This window comes from Zophobas morio, unplaced genomic scaffold, assembly GCF_036711695.1.
Source record: "Zophobas morio isolate AGI-343-1 ecotype UQ-CSIRO unplaced genomic scaffold, CSIRO_AGI_Zmor_V1 ptg000058l, whole genome shotgun sequence".
In the NCBI taxonomy this organism is placed as follows: Eukaryota; Metazoa; Arthropoda; class Insecta; order Coleoptera; family Tenebrionidae; genus Zophobas; species Zophobas morio.
The window spans coordinates 3,203,219-3,216,804 of record NW_026972163.1 but is presented as its reverse complement, the minus strand read 5'-3'; the positions used below and the strand labels follow the sequence as shown (position 1 = coordinate 3,216,804).

The following is a 13,586-nucleotide window of genomic DNA, read 5'->3' as shown; positions in this document are numbered from 1 at the left end:
AAGCAATCTTATATCAATAATGACCCCTTTTTTTAATGGTGGCATTGTAGGTAATGTCTGTTGTTATTGTCTTTATTTATCCATTTTTTTGTGCAAACACACTTTCAACGATATTATGCAGACTAACGAATGATTTCTAAAATACATTTGCATTATTAATGACGATTACTTGCCTTTTGTAACAATTTACAGAACGTTGACATTTTGATGCGGACCCATTACCATGACGTCACAAAACTAGTGCGCCGGCCTTATGTCTAGAAGGTGTTGGGCATAGACCTTCGATCATATATTATCTAGATATGGTGTGAGCACCTTTGTTGTGAAGCCAACATGACTGGGGACGCGAGACGAGGTGGTAAACATTAAGCGAAAATCGCCCTTCGGGACTGCGTCTCTGATTGGTTGTTGACTTACCGTCTTCAATATGGTGGTCGTCACTTGAAAACAACAGCTGAAGTGATCGAGTTGAAAACGTGATACAAAGTGAACTATTTACATAAAAGTGATAAAAAATAAGAGAAATGGGAAGAATTTGTTTTTTGTGTCGAAGAAGTTTCGAAAAAGCATCGACATGTTCCTATCATCGGTAAGTTTTACCAGTGTCATCCACGTGGTATTTGTTTGGGAAGCCAGTGGTGTAGATTCTACAAAATGAGATAATTAGAACAACAAAAATGTGTTAATTAGATAACCAAAACCAGTTGGACGATGTATTTAATAAACAATAATTATACTAGGTTTCCCTGTGATCCAGAACGGAGAAAAAAATGGTTTGAGAATATAGGAATGCAGCCCGTTCACACAAGAAATATTTACTTGTGTGCAAACCACTTTGCAGCGACCAGTTTTTATACAGGGTTAGTCACGAGAGAATTACTTCTGAAAATTATTTTTACGCAACCCAAAATACTAATACCCTGTACCACTTGATATTATCTAAATTTAAAATGAAATGCCTAATCCATGATTGCTTTGACTTTGGCAGTGTTACTTTGACGTTAATTAATTTTTAACATTTTTTTTCCATCGTTGACTCGCCTCTAGAGCCCCATTGGATCGACGACATACAGTCAGATCAATCTGGGCTATACTGAAGCCGTAAGTGCTCGACCAATGTTGTTCCCCGCTAATGTGCATGTGTTAATTCGCCATCTCTGCGTCACCTAGACCCTCTTTGAAGTGCAAATCTGCAACCTCTGGACTTCTTCGGCCATCCATTTACAAAAAAGCCGTAGCATCCGTCCAAAATGCCCAACATTTTCAACAGATTAGTAGTTAAATTATTTACTTACTTGTTTGAGTTTGTATTGTAACCTTTGAATAAAATGCCGTAAGAGGAATTTTTAAAAATAATTTTCTCGTGATTAATCGGTTGCAAAAGATCAAGAGGCACACTGACAAATTTATTAGCGGCGCCAGAGGAGATTTCCGACTGGATGCGGTACCACCATGGACACTCGCGTAACCTCCTTTTCCACAATTGTCAAAATGAGATTGCCAAACTCAAAGCAATCATGGATTAAGCATTTCATTTTAAATTCATTTAGTATCAAATGGTACATGGTATTCGTATTTTGGGTTGCGTAAAAATAATTTTCAGAAGTAATTCTCTCGTGACTAACCCTGTATACAGCCAGGGGGAATTCATAGACTAAGTAAAGATGCCCTGCCCTCGAAGATCCCTTCAACAAGTGGACTTTCAGAAAGCGACTCGACAGAAGCAAAGTGTGTATTATTAAATTGAACTGGTGACAAAATATTACCAAATAAATAAAGTTCCAGCAGTTCGTCACAAAAAACAATTAAAGAATGTGAGCAAAGTACTCAGCAGCTGACAACACAACAAGCAGACTTGTCAATACTAGCTCAACCACTATCATGGTCTTCGGAAACTTTGACAGCTACAGAGTCTGTGGATGAAGCAGTCATCACTAGACAACCCGGTGCAAGTATGAGTCAGTCCATGGGTCCACCAAAGTTCAGGTATTCAAAATCATACATGAGTTACATGCAGCCATGTTTTATATTCATTTTGTACGAATGATTTGTGTAGGTTGGGAAAACGAAAAATAACTTCAGTACAGGGTAGTATAAAAAGTTCGACCACAGAATCACTTGACTCTGTTAAAAAAACTAATGTCCCTAGTAGACCTTTAATGAAAAGGTAAGTATTGTCTGTTCTATCTTGCAACTGTCACTAATTATCATTTACTGTCTAGGGTAAAACGTGCACGATATATAGGTGATTGTTCAACTGATGAAATGAGAACTCCTAGAAAAGCGAAAAGAAATTGGCAAATAGCCAAAAAGACAATAACGATTCAACGTGCCAAATTAAGATTATTTCAACAACGAACAAGACGCCTCAGAGCAAGAGTATCAAATTTAAAATCATTATTGAAACATTTCGAATCCCAGAAGTTAATTAGTGAAAACACGTCGTTAACTGTTAAGGTAGTGTTTACATTCATAATAGATAATTGTGAAAATGTATTGAAATGTTAATAATTTTAGGCCACAATACCTGAGTCATCAACAAATATATTAAATCGTTTTGTGCAAGGTCCAAAACGCCAAAAATATTCATCAGATTTGCGTGCGTTTGCTCTCACTTTGAATTTTTATTCAAGTAAAGCATATGAGTATGTGCGTACTAAATTCAATAACAGCTTGCCACATCGTCGCACAATTGCCAAGTGGTACTCTTCAGTAAATGGTGAACCAGGGTATACTTCTGAAGCAATTAATGCTTTAAAAATCCAGGTTGCAGAACAAAACAAAAAACAACAAAAACTCATATGTAACTTTGTTTTTGATGAGATGGCAATCCGAAAACAAACAGAATGGACGGGCCAGAAATTCACAGGATATGTAGACCTAGGCACTAATATAGCATCGGACTCACTTCCAGAAGCAAAAGAAGCTCTTGTGTATATGTTGGTAGCCTTAAATGCCCACTGGAAATTACCGTTTGCTTACTTTTTGATCAATTCATTAACTGCAACAGAGAAAGCTCAGTTGGTGAACAATGCTTTAGAGTTTTTGACTGAAAGTGGAGTTATAGTTTCATCTTTGACATTCGATGGCACAGCAACCAATTTAAATATGGCTACAATTTTAGGAGCTAAATTGGATAATCCTAGTAATTTGCAAACATTCTTTATGCATCCATTATTGCAACAGAAAATTTATCTGTACCTAGATGCTTGCCATATGTTGAAATTACTGAGAAATTGTTTGGCAAGCCAAGGCCGACTCATTGACAAAGATGGACGTGTCATTTTATGGGAATATTTCGAGAAATTGGTCAATTTACAAGCAACGGAGGGTCTTCACGCTGCAACGAAAATACGAAAGCGTCACATTGACTGGACGCGCGAAAAAATGAAAGTAAAAGTAGCCGCGCAGACATTTAGCAACAGTGTCGCAGATGCTTTCATTTTTTTGGAAGAAGATATACAGCATCCAGCTTTAGAGGTGTAAGTGCTACAGCAAACTTTTGTCGCGTTATAAATAATTTATTTGATATATTAAATGTACGTAATTTTGCCTCCACTGCACAATATCGAAAACCATTAACGCCTAAAAATTGCCATTTCGTTTTTGAATACTTAAATTTTTGCAAAGAATATATTATAGGGATTCGATTAAAAGACGTACCAATTTTACAGACACATAGAAAAACAGGCTTTTTAGGTTTCCTGATATGTATAAACAGTCTTATTAACATGTACAGAGATTTTATTGAAGTAGAAATACCTCTTTTAAAATATATTCTTAGTTATAAGCTATCTCAAGATCATCTCGAGATCTTTTTCAGCGCTGTGCGTAGTCGAGGTGGTTCAAGTAATAATCCTACAGCGCGACAATTTGAACACATCTACAAAAGACTATTGCTGCATACTGAAATTAAAGGTGCAGATGCTGGGAATGCAGTTGCTTTAGATGCCACATCTATATTACATGTGTCCTGCAAAACACTGACACATACTGATAACAATGAAAATTTAGAACACGGAGATGACTTCCTGCCTATTTCAAAGGAAATTGAAGACCATGACTACATAGGTGCGCCAATATGGCATTTAACTAGCTATGTTAACGATGTTGTGGCGTATATAGCCGGATTCGTAGTGAAATGTTTAAAGCGATGTGTAACTTGTGGTTTTTGTTTTGGGTTGCTAGAAACTGATGAACCTTTATCGCTCCTTCAGAAACGTAAACAGTATGGAAGAATGATAAACGCATCTCCTTTCGTGATAAAAGTTTGTGAGATAGGAGAAAAATGCTTGCGACTTATGATTCATAAACACAAAAATATTTTTATTGCTCGTAATTTACATCAAATATTGATCAATGCAACTCTTAATAATATTCCGCAATCTACTTACGACATATTCCACTCTCATAATTCTAATGACGATCCCCTGGATACACATTCTGTTAATCTTGTTAAGTTAATTTTAAGACGCTATTTCACTATAAGAATTCACCATGAAACCAGAAGACTTCAGGAAAGAAATTCTGATTCAAAAATTCGAAGTTTGTTTACGAAGGCAATATTATTTAAAAACCAGTAATGTATTAGTTGCGCTTTTATGTCATTTTAGTTTTTCAAAAAAAACTTTTTAACAAAAAATTAAACCGACGATAAGACACTGAAAAGCGAAAAATAAACCTTTTTATTCTTATTAACTAAACTTCTGAACTAAAAAAAAATTCTGCATTTTTTTTTTACCCTTAGGGGTAGAATTTTTTTTTCAAATTTAAATGGGACCAAGTTCGAGGTCTACTCTATCCAACAAAGAAAGAATCATCAAAATCAAATCGAGAACCTCCTCCTTTTCGTCGGTTAATAAAATTTTGTAGTTATTAGGTTTGTTGTCTTCCATTGTTTATGTATAATAACTATGTTTCACATATTTCTATTAGTATTTATATTAAAATACAGTTCCCCAACGTGACTTTGTATTAATTTACCTCACGGTTTTATTTTTATCCTTTGGATCCCAACAGACGAGCCGCCCTGGCAGTCAGTTCCTCTCACCCCCCTCCCGTTATGTTGGCTTCATACGACATACCCTACAACTGGCCGCATGCCATGTCTAGCTAGTATATGGTCGAAGGCATGGAGGAAGGAATATAATGGAGGGAGTGCGCCGTATCTCGGCAATGTAAATTCTTGGCACCAGTGCAAGCACCTTTTATTACTCTTTTCAATTAGCGCGCCCTTCACCGCACATGCTTACTTTAATAATTTCATCAGCCAGCACTGACCAGTGTCGTACGATTCTGTTTTTGTCATTTTCGCTTTTAACCTCGTGTTTAGTGTGAACGTTTTGTTTTGAATTTGCGATAAGCGTTTCATGTTTATTTAAAAACTTAAAATGGTTAGTTGCAAATTGTGTAAAGTTACGAGTGGCTCCAGGTCAACAATTGGTAGAGAAAAAATTACGTTTCACAGGTGTGTCGTATTTTTTCGTTTAATATTTGCTTAAGAGGGACTAATGAATATTTTTGAATTGCTTTTAGGTGTCCCCAGAAACCTGAATTAAAGAAACTGTGGACAGACTTCCTTTATCTTCACCTAGGAAATTCTGTGTCTGTGAACAACTTTTTCCTGTGTTCATTTCATTTTGAAGAAAAGTGTTTTGATAGAACATCAGCCCAGAAAGTAGTTTTAAGACCACATTCAGTACCAACTATGTCTTATACTTATGAAGAAAGGGTATTAAATAAACTCACATGCTGCATGATATAACAATTAATACATATATTTATTTTAGATTACCAATGTAGTGACCTTTAGAGGCAATGAAACGCATCACACAGAAGTTTGTGACGCACCTTCGGTAGAGCCTCAACAGAATATAGAAGATGAATTGTCTAATAAAGTTTTTGAAATTACAAAGAAACTTGAAAATTTAACAACAAAAACATGTGCAAACGTTTTACTGAAACAACAAATTAACAACCTGAAGACATTAGTGTCACAACAACAATGCACTATTAAAACGTTAAGGCGGTATCACTCGGCCTGGTTTGGGACAGTTTTTATCCCATTTGAAATGTCCTGTAAAAACGAGAGAAATTGACTTAGGACGATCATTTTTTTTTTTTAACAATCCTTATTAGACATATTTTGTCCCTCTTATATTAAAATTTGATTTTCAGTTCTGTTTTCTGTGTAAAAAAAAAAGTAAAAACATGCAAAAATGACGACATTTACATTGCTGTTACAACGTACACTTTGTAGTGCGAAAAAAATTAAAAAAAGAGGTATCTACAAGGAACCTTTCTTAACAGATTGCATCAATAGGTTTTTTAATAAGTGTTACACAATTCATATACAACGTCAGTTAAGTAAGCGCTGCAGATGAAAAATTTGCCTCAAGTTTTCAGCTGTACCTACTGCGATCTCTGTCGCACAGTGGGTCGGACCTTCCGGCAGAAGTTGACCGTGAAATTGGGAAGGCGGAGATTATGCAGGGTAAAATACCTACCCTGACAAAAGAGGCTTCAAATTTTACTCGGTTTGCTCTCCAGGTTTCGATTCTTTCGTCATTTTGTCAAAATAGAAAATATTGGTGGAATAAAAAAAAAATTAGCACAACACATTCAAAATTATTCGAAAGCTATCGGTGTTTTATTTTTGATACTCTATTATGTAAATTGTTGAATTATAAAAATTGGTCTAAAGTTATTTAGAGAGTACTTTCCTCGCCCTTGAAGTCCGGTATGGTATAACATATTCAGTTTTGTCAGATAATTGTAAGATTCGATTTAGATTTTTACTTCCCGAGCGTAAGCAAAGGAAGTATTGTAAGGGTCGTAATTAACTGTGCATTATTTTTAATACTTTGTGCATTAAATTTTATACTATGCGCAATAACATTTGTGCATTAAATTTACTATGTTGCGCCATAAGTTTTTGCATTTTGTGCATTATATTAAGTGTAAATTGGAATAATAAAATTATTGTTTTGGGCAATGATTTTCTGTACTGCGTGCATTATTGAAACTGTATTGAAAATAACAAACAAAAATAGACCTGCTGTATTAAAATGTGTTTTATGAATGCATACAAAATTAACAAAAACATATGATATTCATAGCAAAAAAGTAGCTAAACAAATTAAAAGTTTTGAAAAAATTAACAAAGAAACTTAAAATAAACATTCTTTCATCAAAATACTCAATTACTAAACATTATTAATTTATTGAATAATAATAATTAATGCTTTTTTGGCTTTAGAAGTGCGGATTCCTTCCCTGCCAAACTGGCGCGAAATGAAGCACATGACACGTCCTTTAAAGAGTGGGAGTGTAATGCCCACTTTACTGTGAACTAATGCACATTTTAGTAATTTAGGGAACATTTGAAATGCTCGTTTATTTTTTCTCAAATACAAATTGATTTATTAAAGAAACAGTTATTTTAACGAATGAGCAATTTAATTAAATAATTCTAAATTGCATTATTTATTGCACAAATAGAAAAAATAATCTGCCATTATTTTATTTATTGCCCTTTCAGTTTTACAAATGCTGAAATAGTTTCTTCTGTGCTGAAAAGTTTTTAATAATGCTGTGACTTATTTCACATTTCATTAAAACTAGTGCGCATTTAAATTGTTCTCGTATTGTAATCGAGTCCGTCGGCCGACTCTTTACTTTTACGTTTTCTCGATCTTTCATGACCCCTAGAAGACGAAGAAATAGGTCTCCCATTTCCGTCTGTCTGTCCGTCCGTCTGTCCGTCTGTCTGTCCGTCCGTCTGTCCGTCTGTCTGCCGTCCCGAATTTTTATTAGACAGATAATCTCCGAAAGTACTGTCTAATCATCCCCACCACAAATGCGATGACGTCACTTCAAAATTGTACATAGTAAATGGGTTTTAAATTGTATAAAATTATAGAGTCCTACACGTGTAGTTTACGACTCCGAATTGAGTTTTTACCCGAAACGTCCAGATTTTTGGAAAAAAATCAAAATTATAAAAACATTTTCCAATTTAATTTTGAATCTGCTAACCCGAATGTTTTGAAATGTTGCAGATGTTTTAAGGCTCTAAAGAGCATCATAAATCTTTAGTCAAAATATATATGGTTATCTCCTCCAAAAACTTGATGACGTCAGCTCAAAAGTTTGCCGAATAAATCCTATTTAAAATGTACAAAATATGATGCGTCTGTAGGTACTTGTGATATATCACTCCATTCATATTTTTTGGATTTGCATATACAGGGTGGCTCAAAAAAATTAATGAATGCGCAAAATTTATTTTATTGATTTACTCAGGAATTGCAAAACCGAATGCTTTAAAATCTTGAAGATGTTTTAAAATTATCATAAGCATGGTAAATTTTTGATCAAAATGTATTTGGTCGTCCCCCTTAAAAAGTTTATGACGTCACCACAAAATTTTGCTGAATAAATCCTATCTAAAATGTACAAATTATGGTGAGTCTCTTCTTGTGATTTATCATTCCATTCAAATTTTTTCGATTTGCATATACAGGGTGACTGAAAAAAATTAATGAATGCGTCAATTGATTTTATTGATTTAATCAAGAATTACAGAACCGAATGCTTTGAAATCTTGGAGATATTTTAAAGTTATTATAAGCATGGTAAACTTTTGTTCAAAATGTATTTGTTCATCCCTCCTAAAAAAATTGATGACGTCACCCTTAAATTTTGCTGAATAAATCCTATCTAAAATGCAAAAAATATGATGAGTTTGTACTTGTAATTTATCATTCCATTCACATTTTTTAGATTTTCTTAAGAGGTGGCTCAAAAAAATTAATGAAGTCAATTTATTTTATTGATTAAGAAATTAAATTATAAAATTAATGTTTTGATAGATATATTATAATTGTAATTTAATACTCATTGTTTTATTATAACTGGAGTACACAAAATGTTTATATTATTTATTATAATTTCATTTGCAATATTACCTATAGATTAAATTAAAAAATTCAGCCTTATCATAAAAGCTGTGAAAGGTTGCATTTGTGATTCATGCGGAATTTCGGATGCAGCATGCACAACACTCCACCCTCTTCCAGTGGTCCAGACCAATTTTCATTAAAACCTCGCTAAGCGTCTACCTTTATTTGATGCGGTCGTTTTGAAAGAGCGACAACATTATACCTCCTACACGCACGGAACAACGATAGCAGTAGCAGGCGTTAAGATATTTGAAAAGTGACTAGAGATCACTAGAGAGTGTTTGGACTACGTGAAGAGTTATTTATGCTCAACCAGTGGCGGCTCGTCAGGGGGGGCCAGTTAGGCCAGGCCGAGTCTGTCACCGAACTTGTCAATTTGCGATATTCATTTTTATTTTAAACGCAAGAATATAATTTAAAGCTATTTTGAAATCACCTGATTTTACTGTTGTTATTATTTTTTTAATTACAAAAAGCGTTATCTAATTTATTCACTTTCGTTCGGAAGCACAAATCGTGCCGGGAAGTTTAAATATTTTTACTGCGAGGAGCAGCAGCTGAGGCCGGCCGACTACAAGAATAAGGCTTGTTGCACACGAACGGTAGTTCCACCGGCCGGCAGATTTGTCGGACGGTCGAACAACCGGATGAAATTATATTTCATTGGTGAGAACAGGACTTTGCATACGAAGAAATCACGGTAATTCCGCCGTTAAATCTTTGCCGGCAGCCGGATATATTATATTTTCGCCGACGTACATCCCGGCGACCGAGCTAACCGGCCGATCATTTCGCCGAGCAAAATATTAGATTGCATACAAGTCAATGGAGGTTTGCAGACGTCCGGCTGAAATACCTGTTGTTTTATAAAATTTTAGTCAGGATCGTACTAGCACTTAACAGGGGTGGCACTTATTGCAATATTTCAGAATTAGGTACGCTCTGGCTCAGTGTCGATGCGACACTTGTGTGTTTGGAAGTTGGGAGGTTGGGGCCCTTTTGTCTTTGTCTACGTTTTACGGCAAATCGACGTCCACATGTCCAGCAGACCTTTTTCTTCTGGTCAGCCAGAGATGCAAGACTAATTGTTAGTTTGCAAACTGAAGTATTACGGTTCTGTACACAGTTTATTTCTGTTGTGTAGTCTATGCAACTGTGATGAGGAGCGTGTGCAAACACCCTCCGGTTTTTTACCGGCACGGCAAATCTGCCGGCCGGTGGAACTACCGTTCGTGTGCAACAAGCCTAAACGTCGAATAATGTCATATCTGCTATCGCTCTCTGTTTAGCGGAATTAAAGAGAAATAGCTATAAAGACTGATACGTGTCTGATACCCTCTGATTAACGCGCCTGCAGCAGTGATTGGTCAAATGTCTGCTAAAATCGGCCGGCCTTTTGGCAGTACATCAAGTTGTTATAGCGCTATCACCTTCTGTTTGTATAAGTTAGAAGGCAATAGCGATGAAACCGTACAATATTACGTTTCATCACTCCACTTCTGCCGTGCACTTTTCCATGCGGTTCCCCACTACCAGCACCGGCCGGCCGCTGTCTGTATATTGTGAATTTCTGCAGTCTTCACGTGGATGAAATTGGTTTAGGTTTGTTTCTAATTTCAGTAACAATGACAACAGTTAGTAAGAGAATTAGTAACTGATTTAAATTTTGATGCTGTTACACATCTATTAAATAATGACTTTCGACTTTTAACATACGATGATCAATTCCTGGGATATAAAAGAAATGACCCGTTCGGAGCCGCGCATGCAACATTTAATCGAAGCACGGAGCAATAATAACGTCAGCTCCGGTGCAATAGCATATTAATAATTAATAATTAATACAGCATGGTATGAAAATTATGAATGGCTGACGGGGAGCAAGTCAAAAAACAAACTATTTTGTTGATATTGTTTAATTTTTGAATATGATGTTGACAATAAATTCAAAAAAACTTCAGAAAAAGAGTTTTGCCTCTGGTCGTCTGGTACGATTGACATATTGAGTTACCGTGCTCTTTTGCCATCTTCCTAATTTCTCAACCCTGCTCCTGATGATGCTACTTACGAAAATGTAGAAGCCTCCGAAATTATTTCTGTCTTTAATTTTAATCATATACCTACCATCCACATCAGCATATGTTGAACGCAGTTTTTCAGCTTTAAAGCGAATTACAAATTTTACTAGAAACTCCATTAGTCAAAATCGATTATCCAAATTATTCGTTTTAGCAATAGAAAAAGAAGTGCTTACAAACTTAACGGAAGATCAAAAGTTCTATAATCAAGTAATTGACCACTTTACCAATACAAAACAAAGACGCATTTAATTGGTTTATAAAAATTTCTAATTTACTTTTTTAATTTTGTTTTTTACTAATAAATAGTTGTTGACGTTTCATGTTATATTTTTTGTTAGAATGTGTTACTTTATAACTTGAATGTTATTTTCATTTTTATTTGAGTTTATTGTCGTTATTTTATTATTATAGATGGCTTATATTGTATAAGTATATGCTTTACTTTATACCTATTTGAAGAATATTTTTTATTTTGTTTTACCAAGTTGTTAGGACTATATGAATTAACACCATACAGGAAGCAAATTATAGATAATGACTGACTTGAGGTCCCTGGTTCTTGTATTCTATGTCTTAAAACTTTGCGTTACTCACTGCTGGCCGACCCAACCAAAATAGTCACGAGCCGCCACTGTGCTCAACTGTTGTGTGACAATTCTGAGTGATACCACCTTAAAACGCAGAACCTCAAAACAGCAACGCAGTAATCTGAAAGATGTTGTTTCAAGTTTAAGGAAGAAAATCAACTATTATGAAAACAACAGTCTGGATGTTAATAAATTTCAGGAAAATACAGAACTGTTGAGCAGAATGTGGGCTAAAATTAACAACAAACCATTGCCAAATCAATATGGGCCAGAAATAAGAAAATTTGCCGTTACAACACATTTCTACTCCCCAAAGGCTTTTTCTTTTATAAGAAAACAATTCATGGACTGTCTTCCACACCCAAAAACTTTGTCTGTATGGTATTCTTCAGTGAATGGTGCACCAGGTTTCACAAGTGAGGCATTCGATGTGTTAAAAGCAAAGGCTGAAGAACGTAAAATTGTGTGTTCTTTAGTGTTCGATGAAGTTGCTATTAAACGCTGCATTGAATATGATGGGCAACAATATTATGGATATGCTGATATGGGTAGTATAATCGAAGTAAATGAAAATGAAGAGGCCAAAGAAGCTTTAGTTTTCATGCTGGTTGCTATAAATGGCTCTTGGAAAATCCCCGTGGGTTACTTTTTAAGCCATTCTTTAAATAGTGAGCAAAAATTAGGTTTACTAAAACAGTGTTTATTTTTAGTAAAAAGTGTAGGAATTGAAATTAGCAATATTACATTTGATGGTTGTGCGACAAATTTGTCAATGGCATCTGCATTAGGTTGCTCATTTAGCCCTTCTAATTTGAAAACAAACTTTGGTGAAGAGAATATACTTATTTTACTTGATCCTTCACACATGATGAAATTAATACGTAACACATTTGGTGACAAAAGAAGAATAGTTGATGGAGAGAATAATGTTATTGATTTTAAATACTTAGAACTTCTAAATGAACTGCAAGAAAATGAAGGGCTGCACCTTGCAAACAAACTACGTAGAAGACATATAAATTTTTTTAAACAAAAAATGAAAGTTGCTCTAGCTACACAGTTATTAAGCAGGTCTGTCTCTGAAGCTTTGACGTTTTGTCGAGATATTTTACAGCTTGATCAGTTTAAGAACTGTGGAGCAACGGCTACCTTCATTTTAAATATTAATGACGCTTTTGACATATTGAATTCGCGCAGAATAAAGGAATTTGGTTACAAGCAAGCATTAAATAAGTATAATATTAATCAGGTAAAAACGTTTGTGAATTGCTTTACTTCGTATATATCCAAATTGAGATTTTTTAACAAAGATTTAATTATTCACTCGCCCCGTAAAACAGGTTTTATAGGTTTTGTAGCTGGTTTACATGCAGTATTAAATATTTATGAACAATATGTAATGGGTGATGGAGGAACGTCAATTTTACAGTATCTGCCCAAATTAGAAATTTAGGGGGCTGCAATAATAACCCTACTACTCGTCAGTTTAAATCTGCATATAAAAAATTATTAATACACGCAGAAATAAATCACAGTGGTTTTGGAAACTGTGTACCCTTAGAGCAAGTAAATATTTTGACATGTTCGTCTCGAATTAAAAAACTCGAAAATATTATTAATTCTGATCAATTGATATTAACGAGTGACGTACAAGTTACTCAGGAAAGTGACGTTAATTTTGAACATAATTATTTCTTTACGCAGGAATCTTTAACAAATTTTTGTGAGGAAGTTGTCATTTACATTGCTGGATTTGTTGCTTTTAAATTAGCCAAATCTTTGAAATGTGAAATATGTATATCATGCCTTTTTGGTATAAAAGAGAACTTATTAGGAAGTTTTGTTGATTTCAAATCAAAGGGGGGATTGAGCTATCCTAGTGACGATGTGATTGCCATTTGCGTACAAAGTGAAAAAACTTACAGAACACATGAGCGAGTACATACCAAACTTAG

At 34.8% G+C, this 13,586-nt stretch overlaps 2 long non-coding RNA genes across 2 annotated transcripts; both read left to right on the top strand.

Moving 5' to 3' along the window:
• The first annotated feature begins 1,411 nt into the window (after nt 1-1,411).
• LOC135143401 (uncharacterized) lies at nt 1,412-2,323 on the top strand. The gene is made up of 4 exons (XR_010282777.1): nt 1,412-1,728; nt 1,780-1,986; nt 2,057-2,167; nt 2,223-2,323. It is a non-coding gene; the product is annotated as an uncharacterized LOC135143401 (long non-coding RNA).
• Nucleotides 2,324-11,820: 9,497 nt separating this feature from the next.
• Nucleotides 11,821-12,147, top strand: LOC135143313 (uncharacterized). The gene is made up of 2 exons (XR_010282748.1): nt 11,821-12,047; nt 12,108-12,147. It is a non-coding gene; the product is annotated as an uncharacterized LOC135143313 (long non-coding RNA).
• The last annotated feature ends 1,439 nt before the right edge of the window (nt 12,148-13,586 follow it).